At 47.9% G+C, this 15643-nt stretch overlaps 1 protein-coding gene across 1 annotated transcript in view; it reads right to left on the bottom strand.

Annotated features, from left to right (window-relative positions):
- PTP4A3 (protein tyrosine phosphatase 4A3) overlaps positions 1 to 2927 on the bottom strand; it is a 43911-nt gene extending 40984 nt beyond the window's left edge. The window contains exon 1 of the mRNA XM_037379657.1: positions 2828 to 2927. The gene's annotated coding sequence lies outside the window, so the exon portion shown is untranslated. The remainder of the gene's footprint in view (positions 1 to 2827) is intronic.
- Positions 2928 to 15643: the final 12716 nt, after the last annotated feature.

Below are 15643 nucleotides of genomic sequence, written 5' to 3'. Positions count from 1 at the left end.
GGTGGTTATTTTTGCTTTCGGTTTGGCTATCAGTGGCACGCACAAAGCCTCCTCTGCACTTTGTTGAAAAACCCCAGCGGGGTTCAGCTCCGGAGCGGTAAAACTCGCTCTCTCCATCTGAAGCTACCCGGGAACGCCACCCACCAACGTGCCACGGCACACGATGCCCAGAAACCACGCAGTCTCAGCCCAAAAGTTTGCAATTTTCTTACGCAACAGCACGCTATGCTGCTAAACCCCTGTTTTATTTTAATTTATGCTATAAAAGCACATTACACCATGTCCAAAGACGCTACCACCCTGCTGAGCACGTCTGGATGCTAAACTTTTATTTCCCTATGGCAACGTGTGCCTATTTAAGACAAAACCCAAACCATAATTAAAGTTATTGATAGGAGCCAACGTTTACAGCTTGCTATTTTAATATCAAGTGCTGTTGGATTTCAAGCCACTGATTTCCATCGCTTGCAGGGGATGATTAAGCTGGAAACTTGCCTAAATGCCGGGATTTTACTGACGTTTCTAAAGGCACTTCTACTGTCAAATCAAAGAAATGCACTTCAGAGGCCAATCCCAGTGGATGCTTCTCATCGGGGACCACCTTGACTGGAAGCCGGTAAGTGACTTTTGAGCTATCAACACACACATAAAAATAAACCTAAAATAGCCATAACGAAAGCTTTTTGCTTCTACAGCCTTCTCTGTCAGCAGAGCCAATGGGGTGAAGGCTCGTGGGGCTCCGGTAACATGGCTATTTTCAGCCTCATGGAAGTTAGCCCAAGTATCGCTTTCCCAAAGGAACACGCTTCAGGCTGGAGCACTTACCAAAGGTTAAAAGTCTCTTCCTTCACTTGCTCATGTGTCAAATTTGGTGGCTGCCACCAGCATCTGACATCCCCAAAAAGCAGCCATGTCAGGGACTGTGCTGCAACTGCTCCCACCAGCTAGCACCCGGATGGTTAACTCTAAAGCCCAGTGACAACACACTACATAAGTTCCTGGATATATACAACTATCAGTGCAGAGTATTGGCGGGTGTACAAAGCCATCAACTTTAAATCCACCTGTAGCATTTTCAACATATGCTATTACCACTGATACACCCAAAAATTAGCCGTTATTATAAAAGCGGAATTTAAATCCAGCTCAGAACACGGTAGGGAGATTGATGATACTTAATATACAAAAAAGTCACCAGCCCCATTTATCCACGCTAATAATTTTCCACTGCTATCAAGAAATACATAACTTCATTAAGTCTGTTTTCTTGCTGATCCTCCTTTAGCAAGAAGTATGCATGTAAACCCAACCCAGCAGCTCCAGACGCTTAGTCGCCCCGTTTATGTTTCAGCTCCTTTGAGCAGAAAGATGAAGCCATAACTGAATTAACTGGAAATTGGCAACAGCACAAACTTGCAGATTCCAGCTAATTGCTTGGATTAGTAATTCCAGTCGCATGCAAAATCCACCTTACCTACGGCAGAGAAAGGCATTGCATGGGGTGTCCTCCTGCTATGCAACCCACCTGCTTGCGCAATGGGGCCCACCAGCCTCCCAAAGCCCCCAAGCCACAGCCAGGCCTGCGAAAGGCTCGTTAGCCCGACACAAACATGCTCAAATATGGTCCAGGAGAGGCTGTCACCACTGCAACTGCTGATGCAGTGACCGCAGCCCTGTCCATTTGACACTGTTTTCTTGCAGAGGTGGGAAATGTCCACTGGGATGGCAAGACTGGACAGCACAGAGTACACGCTTAACCCTGGGGGCCCCTGCAACACAGAGGCCTGCGTCCGGCCTCGTGCAGGTGGTGAGGCCCCTTGCAGCCCCGAAGTGTTCATGTCCGCTGCTTTGCCCTCTGCATCACACCCAGCGTGTAGTGCAGCGAGCCGTGTGCCTGTCAGGGTGCTCCGCCGCTCGGAGCTGCCCCGGTGGTGTGCACACTGCCCTGACGGGGTGCGTGCGTGACCGCAGCATCGCCCACGGCCTCCTCACCCTGCATGGTGCAGAACTCTCCTCTGTTGCTAGAGGGATGGCTGCACTGTGCACTGCCCTGCTCGAGCCCCACTGCTGCTACCAGCATTAGTGCGCTGTGCAAGGCTGAGCGGGACCCCCCTTACCGCTACCGGGGTTACTGCACGGGGCACGCTGCACACCGCCCCCACCCCTGCAGCTACCGGGGTTGTTGCACCGGGCACCCCACGCACGACCCCCCCCCATGCCACTACCGGGGCTGGAGCACTGGGCACCCCACGCACAGCCCTCCCATAGCACTACCGAGGTTGCTGCACTGGACACCCCGTGCACGGGCACCCCCACGCCGCTACCGGAGTTGTTGCACCGGGCACCCCGCGCACGGCCCCCCGCCATGCAGCTACCGGACTTACTGCATAGGTCACCCCGCGCACCACCCCCCCGTGCAGCTACCGGGGCTGTAGCACCGGGCACCCCACGCACGGTGCCCCTCATCGCGTCCGGGGGTATCGCACCGCGCCGCGCACGCCGCCCACCCCCGCCGGGCCAGCAGCGTGCGGCGCCGTGCGCGGGCCTCCCCCGCACGCTGCGATCGCCCCACGCCGCGGCCTCCCCCCGCCGCGATCCCAACCCGCCCCCGCCACGATCGCCCCGTTCCCGGCCTCCCGGGCCGGGGGAGGAGGGAGGGGGGGTGGGAATCGCCTCGCGCCCGGCCTCCCCCGCGCGGTGCAGCGCCGGCCCCGCGCTCCGCTCGGCGGAGGGCAGCACGCGGCCGCCTCCCGCCCATATCGTTGCGCGGGCGACCCCACGTGCCGCCGCCTCCCCCCGCGCCGCCGCGCCCGTCCCGCGCACTGACCCGCTCGCCGGCTCCGGCCGTGCCGTCCCGCTCCGCGCCGCGCCGCCCGCCCAGCCCCGCTCGCCGCCGGCGTCACGTGGCACCGGGGGAGCCAATAGAGACGTCGGAGGGGAGATGGCTGGGCTGGTGAAGGGGTGGGGCGGGGCGGCAGGGGAGGGGCTGTGCGGTGGGCGGGGTTGGCGAAGGGGCGTGTCCTCAAGGGGATTGGGTGGGGCCAGGTGAGGGGGCGCAGTGGGGCGCGGGGGATGAGGTGAGTGTGGCACGGGAGGAGGAAGAAGACGACGACGAGGAGGAGGAGGAAGAAGAGGAGGAGTAAGAGGAAAATGAAGGCGAGGAGGAAGAAGAACAGGAAGAGTAAGAGGAAAAAGAATGTAAGGAGGAGGAAGAGGAAAAAGAAGAAGACGAGGAGGAAGACGAAAAAGAAGATGACGAGGAGGAAGAAGAGGAAAAGGAGGAGGAAGGAGAAGACGAGGACAAGGAGGAAGATGAGGAGGACAATGAGTAGGGCAGGGAGGGAGGCCTGGGAACAGGGGCAGGGGCAGGCAGCGCAGGCCTGGGCTTGGTGCAGCAGTACACCCCTTTACCACAGGCAGTACTGGTGGGGCAGAGGCCCATGAGGGCCCCCGCAGGCCAGGTGGGGTGCAAAGAGGTCGCTCATGGCTGAAGTGCTATAAAGGATATATTTAACAGCTCACTGTTAGCAGTGCTCAGTATATGCGAGGCACAATGGTGCCACCCAGGAGGTTGCTGCCCTGGGGACTGGCACGGTTCAGAGCTGCCATTGCTCAAGCTTTTCAACTGAAGACCTCACCTCAGGTTGTCAACCTTTGTGGCTATAAATCCCTGCATAGATCTATGGAGTAAAGAACTACCGTAAATTCAAAGGAGTAGGAACAGAGCACCTGATGTCAGCACAAGTTGCAAGTTGCTTCTTTTCATTTATTTCTGATTTATTGAGGGCTGTTTTAGCAGAAGTCACTGCAGAGGCAGCCAAGGGCTTCACAGACATTAAAGGAGTAGTAGGATAGGGTTTTTGGGGATGACAAACAGGCACAGAGGAATGAAGTGATTCCTTAGGAGTCATACACAAATACGTAGAGATAAAGGGACAGCAGCTGAGTATCAGGAGATCCTCAGATGTATTTGCATTTCAAGGATGTTTATTACTCATCCCTGAAAGGCACTCAAATGGTGCCCTCTGAACTAGAACCGTTTGACAGTGTTTCTAAGACGGTACTCTGTTGAAAGGGCCAGAAGTCCTTTGGTTAAGCACTGGCCTGTCACAACCTACAGCAAGTCCTCCAGCAGAACTTGAGAAAGCCTGATTTGGCATAGTGAGTGTTTCCAAAGAAAAAAGAGGAAAGAAAAGGTTCAGAATTTCTTAATGCAACATATGGGAAAAAAAAATTGGTAAACAAGTCAATTTTTCCAAGGTTTCTTAATGCAATGAATCTTATCCAACTACAGTGTATATGTGTAAATACATAAAATGGATCCTTTGCTAAAACTTTTGGATATGTTGACCAATTTCAAAAGATATTAGAGACATTTCATTTCTGCAAATCTGGAAACAGGCAGCTGGATAAAAGGGTTATCCATCAGCATGCATAGCTCTCTCCTTCCCCTTCCAGTCTCAAAGCAGAGGCATAGTGTACGCTTAACCTTGGTTAGACATCAGCAAATTCACACCTTGCAACAGACATCTGCTGAAAACAGAAAGAAAACTGTTACTTCCCTTGCTATTGACATTTAGGTTTTGCTGTTTGACTCCCTGCTACCTTTTCTAAGTGAGAAAATTATCTGTTATTCACATCAACGTTTTTAATGAAATACTCAGAGCGTAACTTTCGGTGGTGCTAGAATTGGTCTGGCAAAGCTTAGCAAAAACTCTGGAGGGCAGAAGGCCTCCTGCTATTGCTGGTGATGGTAGGACTGACTGAGAAACCCGCCTGCAAATGCTTTCTTTAAAAGCAAAAAGTTGAAAACTGAAACAAACAAACAAAAAATCCAGCACAAAGAAAAACAACTTCACAGCTGCTCCAGTTGGTTGGGTATTTTTGGTCAAATCCTTTCTTGTTAAAACAGCATGACCCCTTTCCCTTCCATGGGGATTCCCAGGCATGATGGGGAACTGAATTTGGCTCTGAGGGAATACGTTTGTTTTTCTGTATCCTTTACTCTTTCTGAATATGATAGGCCTGCCTGCCTTTCAGATGCAGCAAATGCCAGTAATCTGTTTTTATTTAGTTGAGAACCTGAGAGTGGTAGTTGGCAAGCTGTTCTTTGCTTACCATTTGAAATGTCACATGGCAAATGCTCGCGCTTGAGCACAATCTCAGCTTGACAGCTCTGGCAAAAGAAAAAGGGGCAACAGCATGAGCCTCCACCACATCACTTCAGAAGTGCCTTCAAAACCAGCTTGATCCCTCTTGCATGGGTGAGACCGAAGGCTTGCTGTGCCTAAGAGTGTAGCTTCTTGGACAAGGGTGTAAATTCATACCAGTTTTGCTGCTGCTCTTTGGTAGGGGAACTTTCGTTCCGTTGTAAGCCTGAGAGAAAATGGAGGCATTAAAAATTGATATGCAACACAACTGAGGAACACCTCAGGTCTCCTAGCAAGCCTGAATCCATCTTCAGTCAAGCCCTTCCTCACTTCTCTGTATTTTAGAGAAACGGGCAGAGAGAAATGTTTCCACAATTGGGTCACTGCCTTAAGAGGATCAAATAGGCTTCACATTAGCTGTAATTTGCTGAATTTGAATGGATTTTCAGCATAAATATCAACAATCTCCTGTGCACGTTAGCATCCTTGAGCATGTATTTCAGTGCATTACACTGAAAAGCAATGTGGAAGGACAGTAACCTCTGCACAGATACTAATCCCAGAGAGCTGTATTTGCCTTAGTGTTAGTGGAAAGCGTGGCCATGTTTTAATGTGTGCTTGTCAAAGTGCTTTTGTTACAGCTAGGACACTTTCCTGGATCAAGCCCATGCAGTCTCCATGTTTGCAGAAAGGATGGAAATGCAACCCATACGCCTGCTTTGTCTGGGTTTCTGTAATCTGTTTTTTCCATGGACTTTTCCTACCCATTCTACCATTTCCATTTCAGCCAAATGCAGCTTTCTTCAAGCTAGGGCACCATTAACACTGAACTGACAGAAAAAATTGCTCTCTTTTTTTGCCACCTGCAGATAACACTTCTCACAGCTGCTCTGTTAGAGACAGAAGCAGCAGAAAAGTGGTAATTCTGGGTTGTAAAGGTTACAGGAAGAACCACTCCAGGGTAGGAAGTGAAACATGAATTCTTGATATGCTGTGTCAGTATTAATGTGCCAGCACTGATGCCTCCTTCCCATCCACCAACTGTTTAAACTGAAGTCGTCTTCCACTGAGTTTCTCAGCCACTGGAGCTCGTGTCTTGACTCTCTTCACCAGGTACTTCTGCTCCTTTGGTGAAGCAGTTATTACATCATGTTCCTCTGGGACTTCAACATCTGGATGAGGTTTCCAGCCCTGGGTGAGTCACCAGCCCTAACACAGACATCACATTCATCTGTACTACGAGTGACATGGGTTTCTCCAGCTTGCAGAGGTCCCAGAAATTGCTGTGCATTGATTGGTGGATGCTTTTTCTTTCTGGGAGAGATAAGAAAGTAAAAAAAAGGAAAAAGAAGGAAAACTTATGCAATGGTTCTGAATCAGATTTTATTTAATTTTTTAAGTTAGCTTTTCCTCCAGGAGAGGCTCAAAATAGAACACTTAACTCTTCAACAGGAGTCATTTAATAGCTGGACCAGCACCTGGAATTCACTTAAAGGCACTGACTAATTCAGCACATGAGCGAAACTGAAGTTCATTCATATGTGGTAACGCCTTTCTTTTTCCCACACTCATCAAAACCTTGTTTGCCTACTTCACAGATTCCCCAGGTTTTAATAGCCAGTGAAGACTTCAGAACAGAAAGAGCTGGGCCCAGAGACTAAGAGGTTGCATTTGCATGTAAGAGAGATGGGGTGGCTATAAAAGGATCACTACTGAGTGCTGCAGATAGCCTGACTTCTTGCAGCTGCCCTCCTACACAGCTGAAGCTCAGTCCTGCTTTCTCAGGCACATGGTGTAGTCCAGGGCTTTCATCTGGGCTGAGAACATGGTTAAATCCTTGCAGGCACCACAACGTGGAATGGCATTTTAACCACATCAGGGAAGGCAGGATGGGTCTCCAAGGGCAGGGCTTCTTCACATGCGGTCCCTGCACTACTGGTGGTCCCTAGCATGCCTGAAGGTGGTCTGCAAAATGATTGCAATTAAGAAAACAAAACCATACACATTGCATTCCCATGACTGCAAGCCAGCAATCAGAAAGGAGGTGAAGTAACAGTAATAGATAAACATTTTGCCTTTTAGGTCCCAGTGACAGTTCTTTCAGTGGTGCTATGGTCCTCAAGTTTTGTCCTTTTTTATGAAAGAAGGTTAATTGTTCATTTGGTTTAAGGAGGTTGGTGAGGGTTGGCTGGTTGCCCTGCTTCATCTGGCACTGGAAACCTGGGCTGATACATGCTGCAAGAACCCTGCTTGCTGCCAGAAGTTACCTGCAGCCAACCCCACACACCTATTCAAAGAGCCTACGTTTTCCTCATTAAAGGACATACTTGCATAATCCTCCTTGTGTGATAAGGAGCAGTGCCTACTTTCTGTCACACACCCAGGCCTCCAGACTTAGCCAGGCCTAAGGAAAGGACTATTCTGTGTAACCAGCTCTACCTGGGAGTGTAGACACATCCTAAGGACATGATACTATCAGTGTGGTGGGGGAGAGGGTGTGCCTCAGGCATCCAGCAAAGCACGGTGACTGACAGGCCGGTGTGGAGACAGCAATTGGGAATGGGTGAGAGCCATGGAACTCAGAAATGTCTCCGTGCTTCAGAGGAGTTTCCTTCTTGGTCCCATGAGAAAAAAAAAAAAACCAAAAAACCCCAAAAAAAACAAAACAAAAAACACCACCAAAACAAAAAACACAAAAAACACAACAGTGCTTCATTTCTTTAGGTTGGGATGACTTTGCTGTCTACCCTGGGAAGGATTTTCAAAAGGTCCTGGTGAAAACCAACTGAGGGAAGGGAGCTTGCCCACCTTCATCTTAACCTTGATAATGAAGTGTCTGAATTACAAGCTGAACCTCAAGTAACTTGACCTAGCACCATCCAAAGCCAGCAGAGTCCTAAAGCTGTACATGGGGTAGATCCCTGGCTCCAGCTCTGATTTGTTCTCCTACGAGATCTGTAGGGTCTTACTTGGCTGGGCATGCATTCATCCCTGTATGAATGCTCTTAGTATAGATGAAGGCATCTTGCTGGGGTTTGGCTTAGACCACTTTGGTGGAACCTAGAACTTTGGTAAAAAAACAAGCACCTGGAGCAGGATCTGGCCTTTCCAAGGAGGTTTGGTTGCATTCAGTTATGGATGTGAAGTAAACTCATGGTTTCTGGGTTGGCAGAGGATGAATGAATCAGTTTGTGTTTGGGGGTTTGGGAGTTAACAGGGCTGTTTTTCCCTTGGAGAAGTGCTTCTGTTGATCCACCACAGGTCTGCACTGTTCCAGGAGACAATAGTGATGAGTCTTTAAGCTTAAACTGGAGAGGTTCCTGCTTTCAGTCCTTATGGGCCCTGGTTTAATACTGGTGGTGGCAGCAGGGTGAGCAAGCCGCCTGCTAGCTTCCTCTCCATTTCACAGAAAGTGGAGGCAGGCAAAGGTTAAGTGACTTTCCCAAGGTCATGTAGGAAATTGATAGGGCAGAAGGCTGGTCATTAAGACATCCTTTCTCCAGAATATGACAAGAGATGGACCAGAGGTACAGAGAAAGAACCGGACTTGCCCAAGGTTGCGGGATCATCCCACCTCCTGAGGCACTTGCCCTGGCAGCAAGATTATCACATGCTTCCCATATCCCCACTGCAAGAGGTGAATGGGAAGGGGTGTGGGGGGGAAACGAGCCAGTTGCTATTAATTCAATTGAGCTTGACTGGACATGCACAAGCAATCTGGAGAAGGAAATAGTTCTAGTTCTGTCTGGTTCAGCAGAAACTCCGCCCACTGAAGCTTTCCGGCAGGAAATCAAGTTACAAACATTACATGATCTGAGCAAATTCTCATACACTGATCCTACCCTGGGGACAGGACACTTTTGTGAGCTGCTTATTGAGGCTGTAGTTTTAGATACCTTAACCCTTTCTGGAGTGTTACTTTGAGGGCATCACAGCTTCTTGTGCTGGCCAGACTGTAGAGATGACAAGCGAGAAGAAAACAGATTTGCAACTGTTAGGGTCATTCTTCATCAGTAAAGAAGTCCTGAAAACTGTCTTTATGTGGAGGAAAGAAGGGGAGGGCTGGGGAGTCTTTCTTCTCCTTGCTTTTCCTACTGAAAAATTGAGATCTGTTGACAATATGTTTCCTGGAACACCCTAAAGATGACCAAAAAACGTGTGGTTTCTGGCACCAGCCTGACTGTACAAGTGAAACCTCTCAATGGAGAAAGGAACCAAACTGTACTTGGACTGTTTCAGACCCATTGTTTTTTATTAGCAGAAATGCCTGAAAAACAATAGCAGAAAAACTGCCATTGTGAAAATTCCAACACCTACTGCTTCAGCTAAGGGTTAAGATAAATTGTAATCTGCATGTTTAAACGGTATAATGAACCTTAAGGAAATAAACCTTGATGCTTGCTAACAGCCCTGAGGTTTAAAATGAAAAAGCATAAAGAGGAAGGGAGCTTTTCTTTTCACAGAAAAGGGAGCAAAAAGGACCACAGCTCTCATTTTCCTCTTTGTCCAATTACCAGCAATGGAGACGAATGTCTGAGAAAAAGAGGAAAGTGGAAGCTGCCTGCAGTGATAGCACGGCTGTTTTTCATGATGGTTGTTTCTGGGGACTCGCAGCCCCTTAGCACACTGCTGGAGAGTGGGAAGGTGGGGATGGCCCCTGCTAGCAGTGCTTCCCGCCGGAGCTCGCGGTGTGCCATGTCTCGGATTTCCTTTTTGTTTGTCTGAGAAGCAGAGCATCCCCTGATGAAGGTCACAGCTTTGATCGCCATGGCTTGCTCTTGTGTTTATGGATGGCCATTATTAGTAACACATTCTAGTGTATGCACTACTCTGTGCCTGCCCTTGTCTGACTGCAAGGGAGCAGAGGCAGGATAACAAAAGAAAGTATAAATAGTGTCTTTTTAAAAGCCTGTTAAATAGAAATAGACTTTTAGGGAGGAGAGAGAAAGAGTGAGGCGTGTTACCATAGTAATTGCCAATGGTTTATTTAAGAAGGGCAAAGAAACAAACACCACAAAAAGGCGAAGTCAAGAGAAGTTGAAGATTGCTGAAGGAATCTGTCAGGATACAGACATGGAGGGGCCAGGTAAGAGCAATGAGCTTCTACTAAAGCTGTGCTGAAAAAAATCATCCCACTTTACCTCTTGCAAAGTGGTCTGGAAAATGTTACTATGAAATGTGCATTTCCAGTTAGGGAAACTGTTTCCAGCTTTTTGGGGGATGGATGGTGGGGAAATGTGTGAGAATAAATGTCATATTGGTGAAATCATCAGGAGCAAAGGGTCCCGTTACCTCTGCCTAACCTGAATACACTTAGTGGCAAAGCCCAGCTACTGCTTGATCTTAGACATCCTGTCTTGATGTTAGAGGAATAGGGGAGGATATTCCCTCATGTTGAAGTTGGAGGAGTATTTTTTTAATTATTATTTCTGTAGGTTCAGAACCAAATTCAGCCTTGACATAGGTATATCTGAGAAGTAGGCACTGCTGTGTTTTTGATCCCGTTCCTCCATCTGGATCAAATATTTTGAAGACATTGCTTCTTTAGGTAGCTCTTGCATTTCTTTCTCCAAAGTCAGGTCATTGCAGCAGGCAGAAGCGTTCAGGTTTCCTCCACTTCTTCCTTCAAGCCCCCACTCCTTAAAGGAATATCACAGTAAGCTTTAATCATAGCATCAGAGACATTTTGGGCTGGAAGAGATCATCCGCAACAGAAATAAGTGGCAAAGTCATGCAGTTTGCAAGGCAATTTTGCAGGGTTCCTGGAAATGACTAAGAGATCAATTGATCAAACAGATCAGGGATTGTGTATTCTTTGTGTGTGTTGTAAATGCAGGGCCAGGAGCATGGCTGAAAACTGCAGCTCAAAGCAACCTTACCTTGCAGAGGGCCAAGAGCAGAGACATCTGAGGGCTGGCCAGAGTAGGTCTGATTGGCTTTAGTGGTCCGATGTGTTGCTGTAAAAGAATGGTTGCACTGTTCTGGCCCTTGCGAGTAGTTGCTGCTCCTGATCGGGGCAGAGCTTGCCTGTGTCTGCATCAGCCACATGGCTTGGAAGCTCTGGCTCCATTTCTGACCTTTCCATAGCATAGTGCTGTGGAACCTCGGGTCACTTCACTCCACTAGATCTGCTTTTTCCCACCTGCAGAGGCAGAGACCACGTTTCCATTTTTGTGCCCTGCCTCAGAGGTGTCTGGGAGTGGGAATATCTTCCTGTTTGTTGGTACAGTGCTAATCAAAGGAGGAATGTGGTCAAGAGAGGGTTTTCAGGGTCTCTCACAATGTCAGCTATTAAATATTGGATCTGTATGTCCTTTCCTGTGTGCATAAGCAACATGGGAATCATTTTTATTGTTCCTTTACCCCCAACATGAAAGCTCTCATTGGGTCCGGAGCAAACACCAAAGACTGAAAATGTTGGCAGCTGTGATGAGCAATGGTGCTGTCTGCCTTCCCTTATCCCATCTGCTATCTTGCTTTCCCCTCAAATGTTTTTGCTCAGATTATGTATTTCATAGGTAAAATGGACGATTGTAATGACTTGCATTCATTCTCCCTGTGCTCAGGAGGCTACATCCTGCCTGAAGACTGCCTTGTGCTAAATGCTGCACGTTCACAGGACAGAAAGATGTTTTCTGCTCTGAAGAGCACTTTAACACAAGAAAAGAAACAGCAGATGGAAAAGCAGGTGTGATGGTACCCGGAAATACTGCAATGGGACTGTTCCACTCAGCCTTAAAAGCTCAAAGACCAGAAGCAACTCAAAAGTTCCTGAGGTTGGGTGTTTTTTGCTGTTTTGTTTTTAATCTTTTAGTTTCTAAATCAGTGTAAGGATTTCCCAGTTCCTGCCTCATAATTTAGAAAACCTCAGGGCTGGTACTACTGGAAAGTTCAAACAGCAGAGAAGCCATAAAGAGAGAGCAAGCTTCCCTGTGAGGAAAGCTAAGAATTGAAAAAAATGTTAGTTTCTTCTAAAAACTGCACTAGCAACTTTATCAGGGAGAGGGAGACAACTGCAAGTCTCCTGCCTCTGCAGTGGAGGGCAGATGCTGTGGACTTTCCTGTCCTATTTGGCTTCATGATACAATGTAAAGCCATACTGTGTGTTCACAGAACAGAGCAGGAGACTTTTAGTTGCGTTTTATCAAGAGGTTCCTTCCTCTCACTGAGAGGGAGATAGACCCTTTTAAAAATCTAGAGTATGAGCTGAAAGCCCTGTTTCTCCTCAGAATAATCCAAAAGATTGTCCTCAATTTCCTTCTTCAACACCCCTCTGCTTGATGGGTGCATTGCCGCGGCAGTACCACAGCTCCTCCACTTTACTGATTCCCTGGATGAAATTTGATGCACAGCTTGAAAGGCTGATGCCTCTGTGAGCCCATTAACACAGACATGTTTGCCAGGGGATGGAAATGATTTCATCAAAAAAAGGCCCTAGGTTACCTAACTCAGGCCAATTTTTGTGCAAAACCAAACCTACGGGTGACATACTTATTTATAGGGTTTGAGCTAAATTCTCTTCATTTTCTCCCCCTGAGCAAGAGGCAAATTGGAACTTGACTGCTCCACTTTCCACATTTCTTTGACCCTATGGAGAGTTATCCCATGTGTCCACCCATGCATGAGAAATTCAGGGTGAGCATTTTCGGAAGGTTTCACACAGCCTTTGATGTCTCCTAGCCTGGGAAATTGGTCCTCCTCCTGCTTCCCAGCTTGGAAGGTCTTACTGTGGTATCTGCAAGAGATAACGCTCCCTGCTCCCTTTTGCTGTCTGCACTCTAGGCCAGTCTGACTGCTTGCCTCTCTGCTGCGGGACTGCAAAAGGGGTATTTTCCTCCAGATATAGCAGAAGGACCTTCTTGGAGAGGCTGGCGTGCCTGCAGAGCTGGGCAGTCTGCACCACTCCTCTCCTCTCTTCTCACAGAGATTGAGTTATGCCAGGCTTTGACCTAAGTGAAACTGCTGACGGTCACAGGGATTTGACTAATCTCCTTAGGTCGCTGTGAAATTTGAGATTCCTTTTAGGGAATAGAATTTTTTTATGATTTTTTTTTTTTCCCTTTGGGTAACTTGCAATGTAAAAATAAACTGAAGCCCACGGTGGGAGATTAATTTCCTCCTGAACTCAGGAAGGGCAGTCAGTCAACACAAGATCCTCCTGGCCCATCCCAAGAGGACGCTGCTCCTGGATTCATTCCTGGAGACAGCTGCTGTCCGACCTTGCTGTAAGACTTCCTTCCCCAGTGCTCTCCTGGCCCTGCCATAGCCCCATGGGGTCTCAGTGCAGCCCATGGGCACAGCCCAAGACATTTCCTTCCCTCCTGGCTCTGCTCTGCCTCAAGAGCCCTCTGCTAGCAATATTTCTGGGGGTGGGAAGCTGAAATGATAAAGTCCTGATTTCTAGTCACATTTGACCTATCTCCTAATGAAGGGAGAAACCCCATTTCCCCTGGTATCCAGCCTCTAGGGGCTTATGAGTAATTTTGCCTCCATCCACATGTCTCTTTGGAGAGCCTCTTTGCAGCCTGGCTTTGTAGCCTCCTCCAAAGGTAATTGTGTCTTTTCCATGCAGAATACCCCACTCCTGTGGCTCTACCCATCAATCCTGCTGCCAGCATGCTCCCACCCTTTCCAGAACATGGGAGGGATTGCACCATGCTCATAATACATCTCCTAGTTGACCATCATTAGCAACCATCCTGGCTCTCTGATCCTTCCCGACCCAAATGACATTTCAGGGCAGATTCGTTATTATAAACTCCTCAAACATCCTGAAAAGAGTAAGTTTGGCATTGTGGTCTTGCACCTGAAACATTGCAGAAACACTAGACCCACCTTCTATGTGGAGGTTTGTACGTGGGTCTTTGTGGCAAAGAAACCTCTGCAGAGCCCTTAGTGCATATGGTTGCTGCACAATGCTAGTATTAGTCAAATAATTAAGAACTGGTTGCTCACACAAATGCCAGAGCCCAGCTCGTTTTTGCTGTGCTCCAGGGGTTCCCTTTTTCTAGACATTCCCATGAATTAAGCTGAGCAAGCTGGCAGGGGAGAAACAGTCTCTGAATGTTGGCATGAAAAGCCTTACCACAAATTCAGCTGTCATTGTCCCTCTGCTTTGAAAGTTTTAAGCCCTTCAGTTAGGGAGAAATGACAATACCCAGAATGGGATCCCTTTGCTCTTGTTTTGGCATGTAAAATGGAGCTGTCTGACTTCAGATGGGCTAGTTAACCTTCGGCTCCCTTTATTGCTGATACAGAGAAATAGGAATAACCAGAGTGTGAGTCAATCTACAGTAGTATCTGAGAGAGGTCAAGTGGATCACAGACTGTAAGAGAAGCTGAAGCTGTGTGGCCAGATGCAATGTTCTACGTTTTAGATGTCTAAATGTAAGTGAGATAAATTCCACTCCTGTGACTCAGGTGGTTGATTGCACAATACAATGACAAACTGACCACATTGAGTAATACAGCTGTGATTTCATGACTTACTTTCAGCACTGACTTTTTTCCTGCCTGTGTAAAGGTACAGCACTGTCCTGTTGATTAATTTCTTAGACCTCAGTGGCAGGACTATACAAAGTAGCTCTAGCTGACCATTGAGCACATGCTTGTCTTCTGGGGGAGCAGTTATGTGGCCTTACCTTGTGCTTCCTGATTGCTTCTCTCAGACAAGACGTCTTTGAATTAATAAAAGTTCTAATGGGTAAAGTTGCAGGCAAAGTCTAACGAGCTCAGGACTGCAGTGTTGAGAGGTCAAGAACAGGCTGAGGGCTTGTGTTGTCTGGGGAAGCTGCGGAACAGGGCCTAGGGTAAGGGCAAGGAGGGAAATGGGGTGGGGATGAACATGTGAACATGGCTCATTTCAAAGACAAAGAGCACCTAGCACAAAATAACATGAGAAAACCCTAGAGTCATGGAAGATGGGGCTGAAAGGTAGACTTGGAGGGACCATGTAATCTACCCCAATACAGGAGGTCATATCTAAGTTTCTAATCCCAATCAATGAAAGAGAAAGGTGATTTTGCTAGAAGGGTGTAGAGACTCTCCTGCTTGTTTCCTGATGTCTTGGATCTGTGTCCAGTGGTTCACGTCATTTATTGTGCAATGAGAAGTGTTGCCTCCCTGTGAGCTGCAATGCTGCGGGTTTTATTCTCCCTCTGCATTACTAGAAGTTCTTCTATTAAAAGTTTTCCCTAGAATTCCCTGGCTAGATTATCCCTAGAAATCATCAGCTGGGAAGCAGGATTAACAGTCGGGTCCTCCTTCTCTGAACCTCAAGAGGCTGTCATTGATGCCACACTGCTCTAGGATCCTGCTTCCCCAGTGGGAATCTGTTTCTTGTTCCCTGTGACATGATGCAATGCTCTGCATTTGAGATCTGAAATAGATGTGCCAGACTGTGACAGGGAAAAGTGCCTTGGGCAGGACAGATTGGAGAGGGTTGGTAGGGACCAGAAACACAGGATGACTCTTGGGTGTATCTCTACCTCTCT

The sequence above is a fragment of the Falco rusticolus genome, chromosome 3, assembly GCF_015220075.1.
Source record: "Falco rusticolus isolate bFalRus1 chromosome 3, bFalRus1.pri, whole genome shotgun sequence".
NCBI classification, from domain to species: Eukaryota; Metazoa; Chordata; class Aves; order Falconiformes; family Falconidae; genus Falco; species Falco rusticolus.
This window is presented reverse-complemented; position numbering and strand designations above follow the sequence as displayed.